Raw genomic sequence first — 9,458 nt, 5'->3', positions numbered from 1 at the left:
TTTGCATGCTTGGCCATGGCCATCTGTTCCAGGAAGGCATCATCTATGTCCTCCGTTTGGCTTGGGGATCTATAGTAAACTCCCACAATGAGGTCACTGTTATTCTTCTCTCCCTTAATTTTGACCCAAAAGCTCTCACTTTGGCTTTGAGGTTCTAAATCTTGGATCTCTTCACAGGTATACACATCCCTGACATATAACGCCACTCCTCCTCCTTTCTTGTCTGGTCTGTTTCTCTGAAATAGATTGTATCCCTCCATTATTACATTCCAATCGTGGGACTTATCCCACCAGGTTTCAGTGATGCCTATTATGTCATATTTAGTTTGCTGTACCAAGAGCTCAAGCTCATCTTGTTTATTTCCCATGCTTTGCGCATTAGTGTACAGACATTGAAGTCCATTAATCATTCCCCCGTGTCTCTTATTTAAGGATTTTTTCCTCCCACCACTAGGTCTGCGTGCTGTTTGCTCCATTTGGTCTATGACATTTGGATGATCATCTTCATCAATTGATACAGGAGCACTGTCTCCCTCCCCCACATTAGTCAGTTTAAAGCCCTCCTGATGAGGTTTCTGAGATTTTTGGCAAAAACATTCCTCCCAACCGTTGTGAGGTGCAGCCCATCGCTTGCCAGAAGTCCATCTTCAAGAAACTGCAGTCCGTGATCTAAGAATCCAAACCGTTCCTGTTTACACCATTTGCGAAACCAGCTGTTCACTTCCACTATTTTTCCCTCTCTCCCTGGGCCACGTCTTTCAACTGGCAGGACAGATGAGATGACAATTTGTGCATTTAATTGCTTCAATTTCCTGCCCAGAGCCTTGTAGTCTCTTTTGATCTTCTGGAGGCTATTGCTTGCAGTGTCATTGGTTCCCACATGAACCAAGAGGAAGGGGTATTTGTCAGTGGGTTTTATGATTCCTTGCAGTCGTTCAGTTACATCTTGGATCTTAGCCCCGGGGAGACAGCACACTTCCTGAGACATCTTGTCAGGCCCACAGATCACTGCTTTGATTGAAGGGGATACTGTGGGAGTTTGCCCAATCTTAGTTGAAGGTCATGTGTGAACAGTCATGGATGAGTTTACCGGCATGCACTCTACTCAGGTGACCCTCCCCCTTCACCCCCTCTTTTCCCCATGGCAGACAGTGTACCTGAGGCATCCCTGCACAGAGAAAAAAAGGAATTGATTCAGGAATTTGGTCATGTGGCAGGATTTAAGCTGAACAAGTTAAAAACTAAGGTGCTTGAGAAAAATCTAACACCGATTGAGAAAGAGAGGTTTCAGAAGGAGACAGGCTTAACAGTGGTTAAGAAAGTAAAATACTTGGGGGTCAATATGACTGCTAAGGATTTAAACCTACTTAAAGACAATTATGAGAAATGTTGGCTAGAAGTGAAAAAAAGATTTGGAGATATGGTCAAATTTGAAGCTTTCCTTGTTAGGCCGAATTGCTGTTATCAAGATGAATGTATTGCCAAGAATGTTATTTCTCTTTCAATCATTGCAAATTGTGGACAAAATGGATTGTTTCATGAAGTGGCAGAGAGACATATCAAAATTTGTCTGGCAGGGCAAAAAGCCTAGAATAAAATTTAAAATACTAACTGACGCAAAGGATAGAGGTGGATTTGCCCTGCCAGACCTTAGACTCTATTATGAATCAGCAGCTTTTTGCTGGTTGAAAGAATGGCTGCTTCTTGAAAACACAGACATTTTGGATTTAGAAGGTTTCAAGAATGTTTTTGGGTGGCACGCATATTTATGGTATGACAAGGTTAAAGCACATAAAGCATTTAAAAACCATATTGTCAGGAAAACATTGTTAAATGTCTGGATAAGATACAAGGACTTATTGGAAAACAAAACCCCTAGGTGGTTGTCACCGATGGAAGCAAAGGCCCAGAAAAGGCTCAGTATGGAGGCCAAATGGCCGAAATATTGGGAAATTTTGGAACAGGAAGGAGACAAATTGAAATTGCAGAGCTTTGAGAAACTAAAAAACAAAGTGCGAGACTGGCTTCATTACTATCAGATAATGGAGGCATATCATTTGGATAAGAAAATTGGCTTCCAGGTGGAGAAATCAAAATTGGAAACAGAACTGTTAGAACCCACTACTAAGACTTTGTCAAGAATGTATAACTTGTTGCTGAAATGGAATACTCAGGACGAAACTGTGAAATCTGCTATGATTAAATGGGCACAAGATTTAGGACATAATATCATGTTTGCTGACTGGGAACAGTTGTGGACCACAGGTATGAAATTTACGGCATGTAATGCCTTAAGAGAGAATATTATGAAAATGATATACAGGTGGTACATGACCCTAGTCAGGCTTGCAAAAATCTATCATTTGCCCGATAATAAATGTTGGAAATGTAAAGAAACTGAAGGTACATTCTTTCACCTTTGGTGGACATGCCCAAAGATTAAGGCTTTCTGGGAAATGATATATAATGAATTGAAAAAGGTATTTAAATATACCTTCTTGAAGAAACCAGAGGCCTTCCTCCTGGGCATAGTCGGCCAACTGGTGTTAAAGAGGGACAGAACTTTCTTTATGTATGCCACAACAACAGCAAGAATTCTTATTGCAAAGTATTGGAAGACACAAGATCTACCCACTCTGGAAGAATGGCAGATGAAGCTGATGGACTATATGGAACTGGCGGAAATGACTGGCAGAATCCGAGACCAGGGAGAAGAGTCGGTGGAAGAAGATTGGAAGAAATTCAAAGATTATCTACAGAAATATTGTAAAATTAATGAATGTTAGAATGATGTTCGATAAAAACTAAGTGGTTCTTAGCTGAAATGTTACAAGGGAAGATGAAAAAAGGGTTTACTATGTAATATGTAAAAATCTAAAAGTACAATATCTTTATGATTATTGATTAGGATATTTAAAAGAGGGGAGGGAACTGCTGAACAGAATATGTGAACTGGAATACAAAAAAGGGAGGTGTGAGGAGGTCGAGGAAACAAGTAAATGAAGGATAAGACATAGAAAGACTAATTTGTTTGTTTAACTGGTTTTATTTTGTACTCTGTATTTTTCCATTTTTACATCTTTTTTCTTTTTTTATCTGCTGTTTTTTATCTGCTTTTTTTTTTCTTTTTTCGCTCATTTTTGTAACATGTTGAAATTTTAATAAATATCTTTAAAAAAAAGAAAGAAAGAAAAAAAGGACTTTCAGCCTTGATCACACATGGGTGTTCAGTTCACGAAGAAAGTAGCTCTCTGTGTGCCTTTGTGCATGGCAGTGGAATCGCCAGAAAGCAGCTTGCATGACAGTCCGTCAACCCCTGCTCTGAAAGGCAAGGAACCTGCTCCCCCCTCGGCTTGTGGGGACAAGGCCCAGGCAGCGGAGTGAGCAATCATTTCCTCGCACCTGGGCAAGCGCTTGAAAGGTGTGTCATTAGCAAAGTACTAATTACCCTGAGAACCTTGAAAGGGAAAGTGCAGGCAGAGGAAGGGAATGTGGGCTGGCTGCTTCTCCCTTGGGAAAGCGCTGAGTTGCCAATGTGCTAGTTTCAGTTCTTTGTATTCGATTTCCCCACCAACCCCCAGCAAGCCCCAAGTCCTCCTTCAGGTCCAGCAGCCTGAGGCGGCAGGCCTGCACACAAAGCAGGCGGGAATCAGAAGGGAGGATCTATGTTGCAGTTGTTGCCCGGGGGTGGGGGGCAAGCTGTTCCTTTTGTACAGCCCAGGAGCAAAGCTTGCCATTAGGCATTTATGCTTTTGCCTTTCCCCCCCCCCCTCCAAGAAGGATGGGGCTTCTGTGCTTCAGCGGTTGCCTAACAAGCAGGAATCAAGAATGGTGGACTTTTTATAGGCACAGCAATGCAATGGGGTGGGTGGGGGAACATCCCCTCTCTTGATGACCAAAAGGACTGTAGTTTGTTAAGGGTTACTAGGAATTGTTAGCTCTGTGACTGGCGAGCTACACTGCCCAGAATTCTTTGAGGGAAAGAATGTGTTTTGAACGTGTAGTGTTATATACAGCCTATTTTAATTTTATCGATAGATACAGATATACTGCTTGATTGCAACTCCCCCACAAAAAAAGTCTCAAAGTGATTTACAAAAAATAAACCAGTATAAAACAGACACAACACAGTTATTATACTTTCATCGTTGTTGTTTCACATTTTTGGGAGAAGAAAATGCTAAGGAATAAACCCTACACAAATCCAGAGTGGAGTCCCTAAAACGGTTGGATGGCGCCTTGTACGCCTCCTTCTGGCAACTCCTGCAGCCAAGCTGGTGCCAAATGTATTGCTCTGATTTCCTTTGGCCCACATCAGTGAAGCTGAGAGACCGGGTCTTGCCATCTGGGCAGCCCAGGACCTCCATATACACTGCCCAGGCTTGTGCCCCGGGTAGGTCACTTGGGTGCTGCAAACGATTGTATTACTTTGCACAGCATTTTCATTTTGGTAAACCAGCCTGGGCTTTTTGGGTAAGAAATGCTGGAAATAAAAATATTAATGAAATATTTAATTAATTGGATGACTGGGTATAGCTGTTGCACTGTGAAGGGGGAGATCCCCTAGAACTGGGACATACCATCTGGTTTGGATGAAAAGGCTCCTGGGTTCATTCCTGAGCATCTCCAGGTAGGGCTGGGAACGCCCTGGAGAGCTGTTGCCCATCAGCCTAGACAATACTGTGTTAGACGGCCCAACAGTCTGACTCAATATAAGGCAGCTTCCTATCTTCCAGAAACTGTAATGGCCCAAGGCAGTCTCCCACCAAGCGTCAACCAGATCCAGACCAGATCAGCTTCGCTGCAGCAAGTTTGTGGCTTCACTGTGACTTCAGAACATGCCCCAGGACCAATCCTCATGCTCCAGGGCCTGCCATGAACTTTTGCGATGTTTTGCATGCAAACTGAAGGCGGCAGGGAAAAGCTCAGACAGCAAGATAGAAACCCTCTGGGGCTGATGAATCATCAAGATGGGCCACTTCCTGTGAGTCAGCACACCTGCCAATGCAACGCCTCTTTGACTGGGCCTGACCTTGCCCCAGAACAGAAGCCTCCCCACCAACCATTTCTCATTTGCATATGCTAATTCAATTATACACCTGCAGTTTTATCACTCTTAATTACTGTGAGTCAAAGGAACTGGAACTTTGTAAATCAAGATCCCTCCAGAACAGCAATTTAAAATATAAACAAAACAAAACCCTGCGCAGACTGGCCTGAAGATAATTTTTGATACTGCTGACATGGTAGGCAATGCGCAGGGCAATATATAGCATAAGATATTCACAACAAGGCATTCCTCATGACCAAACTAGATGATATGACAGCGACCTATGACTCCTGTTGTCATGATCCCTGAATCTAGCAGTGATCCCTTCACGGCCTAGGACCCTCGTACCTATGGGACCGCCTCTCCTGGTATGCCCCACGGAGGACCTTAAGGTCCATAAATAGCAACACCTTAGAGGTCCCGGGCCCTAAGGAAGTTAGATTAGCCTCCACCGGAGCCAGGGCCTTCTCAACACTGGCTCTGTCCTGGTGGAACGCTCTGTCTCATGAGACCAGGGCCCTGCAGGAACTGATTTCTTTCCAAAGGGCCTGTAAGACAGAGTTGTTCCGCCTGGCCTTTGGCTTGGAATCAATTTGATTCCCTCCCCCTCTTCTTTTTTCCTTTCCCCTCTTGTGATGGAACTCTTATTTGGGGACTTCCCTGGCTTTTTTCTAGCCCATGTAGGACCAGTCTGGAAAGTTAGCATTGGTGAAGACTGGACGTTTTCATCCCCAAAAAAGTTTTTGATTTGAGTTTCCATTGGAATGAGGCTGTATTTTAATATTTTAATGTTTTAATGTTGTATTTTAATCTTGCTTTTAAGTTGTATTTCAATCAATTTGTTTTTATATCGGGTGTTAGCCGCCCTGAGCCCAGTCTTGGCCGGGGAGGGGTATAAATAAAAATTTTTATTATTATTATCCAGGCATGGAGTTGTAGACTGGAGGGTCACCAGGTCAGGTTCACAGCTCACAGCTAAGTGCAGAAAAGATGGAGACCACTGCACCTGAGTCTGTTGGACAGCAGCACCCAGAGGAACCTCCTAGACCACCAGGGCCTATGGGCCCAGAGCCCTGACCCTCACGAGCACCTTCCCCTGAGGAACCAGGAGCCTCCTACTGCCCATTATCAGATTGTTGTTGCAGGGAGAGCACCAGGAGGGAGGCTGTGGGGCAGAGGAAGAGTGTCTGACTTCAGGCCAGGGGGTTGGTCCTTTAAGGCTCTGCAGTTCTCTAGAAAGGGGGTGCATGTGTGGAGGAGCTAGACTGGAGACTGATACTTAAAAGGCCCAGTCTGCTCCTGACTTTCTTTGGAGCAAGTTGCTCACTGGGAGCTATCCATGGTCTAGCAACCTTTGACCTGCCTCCAGCCTTGTTGCTTTCTCCTTGGGATTGACATTTTTTTTGTTAAAAAGCAGCTGGGCTGGAGAAAACTGTTCACAGAATCACGGAACATGAAGGTGTCTTAGAGGTTGTCAAGTCCAAACTACTGCAGACTGTCGGAGCTGTAGTTTAGGGGGCAACTTCAGCACCCCTGGCAGGCGGCCACCTGTTCTCTTCCAGTTGCTCCAGTGAAAGCAGCTTGCATCACTAGGAGGGGTCTCCTCATACTCTGCCAAAATCTTCCACCCTGCAATGCCAGTCTATTGATGCCTGCCTTGCCCTTTAGGGCAACAGAAAACAAGCCTGCTCTTGTTTCCCACATGACAACCCTTCTGATTAAGAACAGGTTTCCTTGGGAGCTAGTGGGCTCTCATTTGCTGGAGGCATTCAAGCAAAGGGTTGGTGGCCATTGGTGAGAGATGCTGTAGTTGTGTTCTGCAGTACAGTGGTACCTCGGGTTACATATGCTTCAGGTTACATGCGCTTCAGGTTACAGACTCCGCTAACCTAGAAATAATGCTTCAGGTTAAGAACTTTGCTTCAGGATGAGAACAGAAATTGTGCTCCGGCGGCGCGGTAGCAGCAGGAGGCCCCATTAGCTAAAGTGGTGCTTCAGGTTAAGAACAGTTTCAGGTTAAGTACAGACCTCCGGAACGAATTAAGTACTTAACCCGAGGTACCACTGTACAGATAATTTATTGAAAGGGGGGTGGACTAGATGACATCTAAGATACCTTTTAAAAAATTGCATTGGTAGCCCATTTTGCGTCTGGGATGCGCAATTTGTCTCTGTCATGCAAGACAATACATTTGCAAACATGGATATACTTGCCGATAGATCCCACCACTTGTGGAATGGGCACTGATGCTGTTCATTTCTCCACAAACACACACACGCAAGATGCTCCAAAATGTACAGGAAGACAGTGTTGATCATGCATGTTCAGTGTAGCCGACTTGACAAGAGAAAGATGAATGGCTTGTGCTTGCTTTTCCTCCGGTGTTGAAAGGACAGCTAAAGCCCTGGCTACACATGATGCAAAACGCATACTTAAATCTGCATAAATCTCCTTTGAAAGAAGTGACAACCTCTAAACGCAATGGTATGTAGGGAAGAGGATCAGGATCAGGACCACAGCATGTGGGTAGGAGAGGTTCACCCACTTCCTCTTCCACCATAGGCCTGCCAAGGCTACTGTTTGCCCTAAGAAAGTGTAAAGAGTATGGGTTGCTCGTGCGTAAGTTGCCGCCTCTCCTGGCTTTGTTGCCTTGTTAAACCTTTCAGTCTGGACAGCCCTTCACTTCGTGGCTGCCTCAGTCGCTAGCAGAATCCGTCAGTGGGCGTTTCTTAAACCGTTTCCAACATAAAAGTTCTTTGACACCCAGTCTCCTCCTACTCTCCCTGCGTGGAAGTCTTCTGCGCAGGGAGGGCGTGGGTAGCGGAGGACCCGTGCTCTCCCCGCTGGTGTCCGGTGAAGAGTCTGGGAGCCCTCTCGCTGATTCCCCCATCTCCCCCTCTTTATTCCTGGTGTTGCGCTGAATTGCTTCCCCATCTGCTGAGCTGCCTCTCTCCCGGCTGGGCCCTTCTCCAGCATCATTTGAGAGCCTTCCCTCCGCCTCTAGCTCCGATGTCAGTTCCCTGACAGAAAGCAAGCCACACATTGGCATCAGCAGGACCTTCTCTAATAGCAGCTTCAATGAGAAGATTAGTGCCGGCCCTGTCATTAGGCAGAGTGAGGAAGCAGGTGCTGAGTTATTTTTATTTTTATTATTGTTTATATCCCACTTTTCTGCCAAGGAGCTCAAGGTGGTGAACACGAGTCTCTTCTCTTGCCCGTTCATGGGGATTTGAATCCTGACCTCCCAGGTCCAACCCTCTAATTATTACACCACGCTAACTTTCATCTTAAGCACAATTGGGAATTCCCCTCTGTGGGCTGGATGACATGTCTTGCCCATCCTGAAACTGCAGTGGAGGAGGCTGCCTTGTCAACAATACTAAAGTAAGTTTAAAATGTCAAACCAGTTGACCTCTGAACCTAGAATGGGGGAGGGTGTCATCTCTTCCTTTGCCTCAGGCGGCAAAATGTATTGCACACTGCCCCAGAGAGGGAATTTTGGTTGTGAGACCATTATGTGGGAGGAAAAGTTTCTTGGGGGTTTTATTTTTATGCAAACCTGAGGGGTGGAGGAGAAAGTTTTGTTTACATTTTAATGAGAAAGTGCTTCATTCGCCCTTCTCAAATCAACTCACAAACTGAAACATAGCTATCCTAAGAAATCTGTACTTCTCAGAATTTTGTGTTGTAGCTCTCCGGCCAATGATGTAGTACAAATATTAGTATAAAATACTTGTGAAATTACATACAAAAAGGCATCCTCCTGGGGGAAATTGCTTGTAAAAATATGTAAATAGAAATGTGAATAATTTACCCTCAAATGCTAATGAATTTCCATCAGGATTTTTTTTTAATGCACACCATTTTTTCAGAAAAGTAGAGAACTGAATTTAAGATAGGGAAAATGAGAAATGTAGAGAATGAAAAACAGCAGTTTTATCCATCCTAATAATAGGTCTCTTCTATTTAGAGGTTGTTAAAAGATTCAGGGCAGATCCACCCCATATATTTATAGCACATCCATTGCACATTAAGATCACATGACTTCCTTCAAAGAATCCTGGGAGGTTAGTGCAGTGTTTGATTGGGTATATTGGGGTGACACAATCTTTCAGGTATCCTGGTCCCAAGCTGCATAGGGGTTTGGAAGGGCTGGAGCTCAGTGGAAGAGAAGCTGGCATCTCCAGGTAGGGCTGGGAAATATGGCTGCTTGAAACCTTGGAGAGCTGCTGCCAGTCAGTGTAAACAATAATGAGCTATATGGACCAATGGTCTGACTCAATACAAGGCAGCTTCCTATGTTTCCTAAAACCAGCACCTTGAACTCAGCCTAGTGGCTAATAGGCAGCCAAAAGAGGGTGGGTATAATCTAACCTAGGGACGCGGGTGGCGCTGTGGGTTAAACCA

Source organism: Podarcis pityusensis, assembly GCF_964106645.2.
Source record: "Podarcis pityusensis genome assembly, chromosome: 8".
Lineage (NCBI taxonomy): Eukaryota > Metazoa > Chordata > Lepidosauria > Squamata > Lacertidae > Podarcis > Podarcis pityusensis.
The sequence above is the reverse complement of the archived record's forward strand: the minus strand, read 5'-3'. Positions refer to the sequence as shown.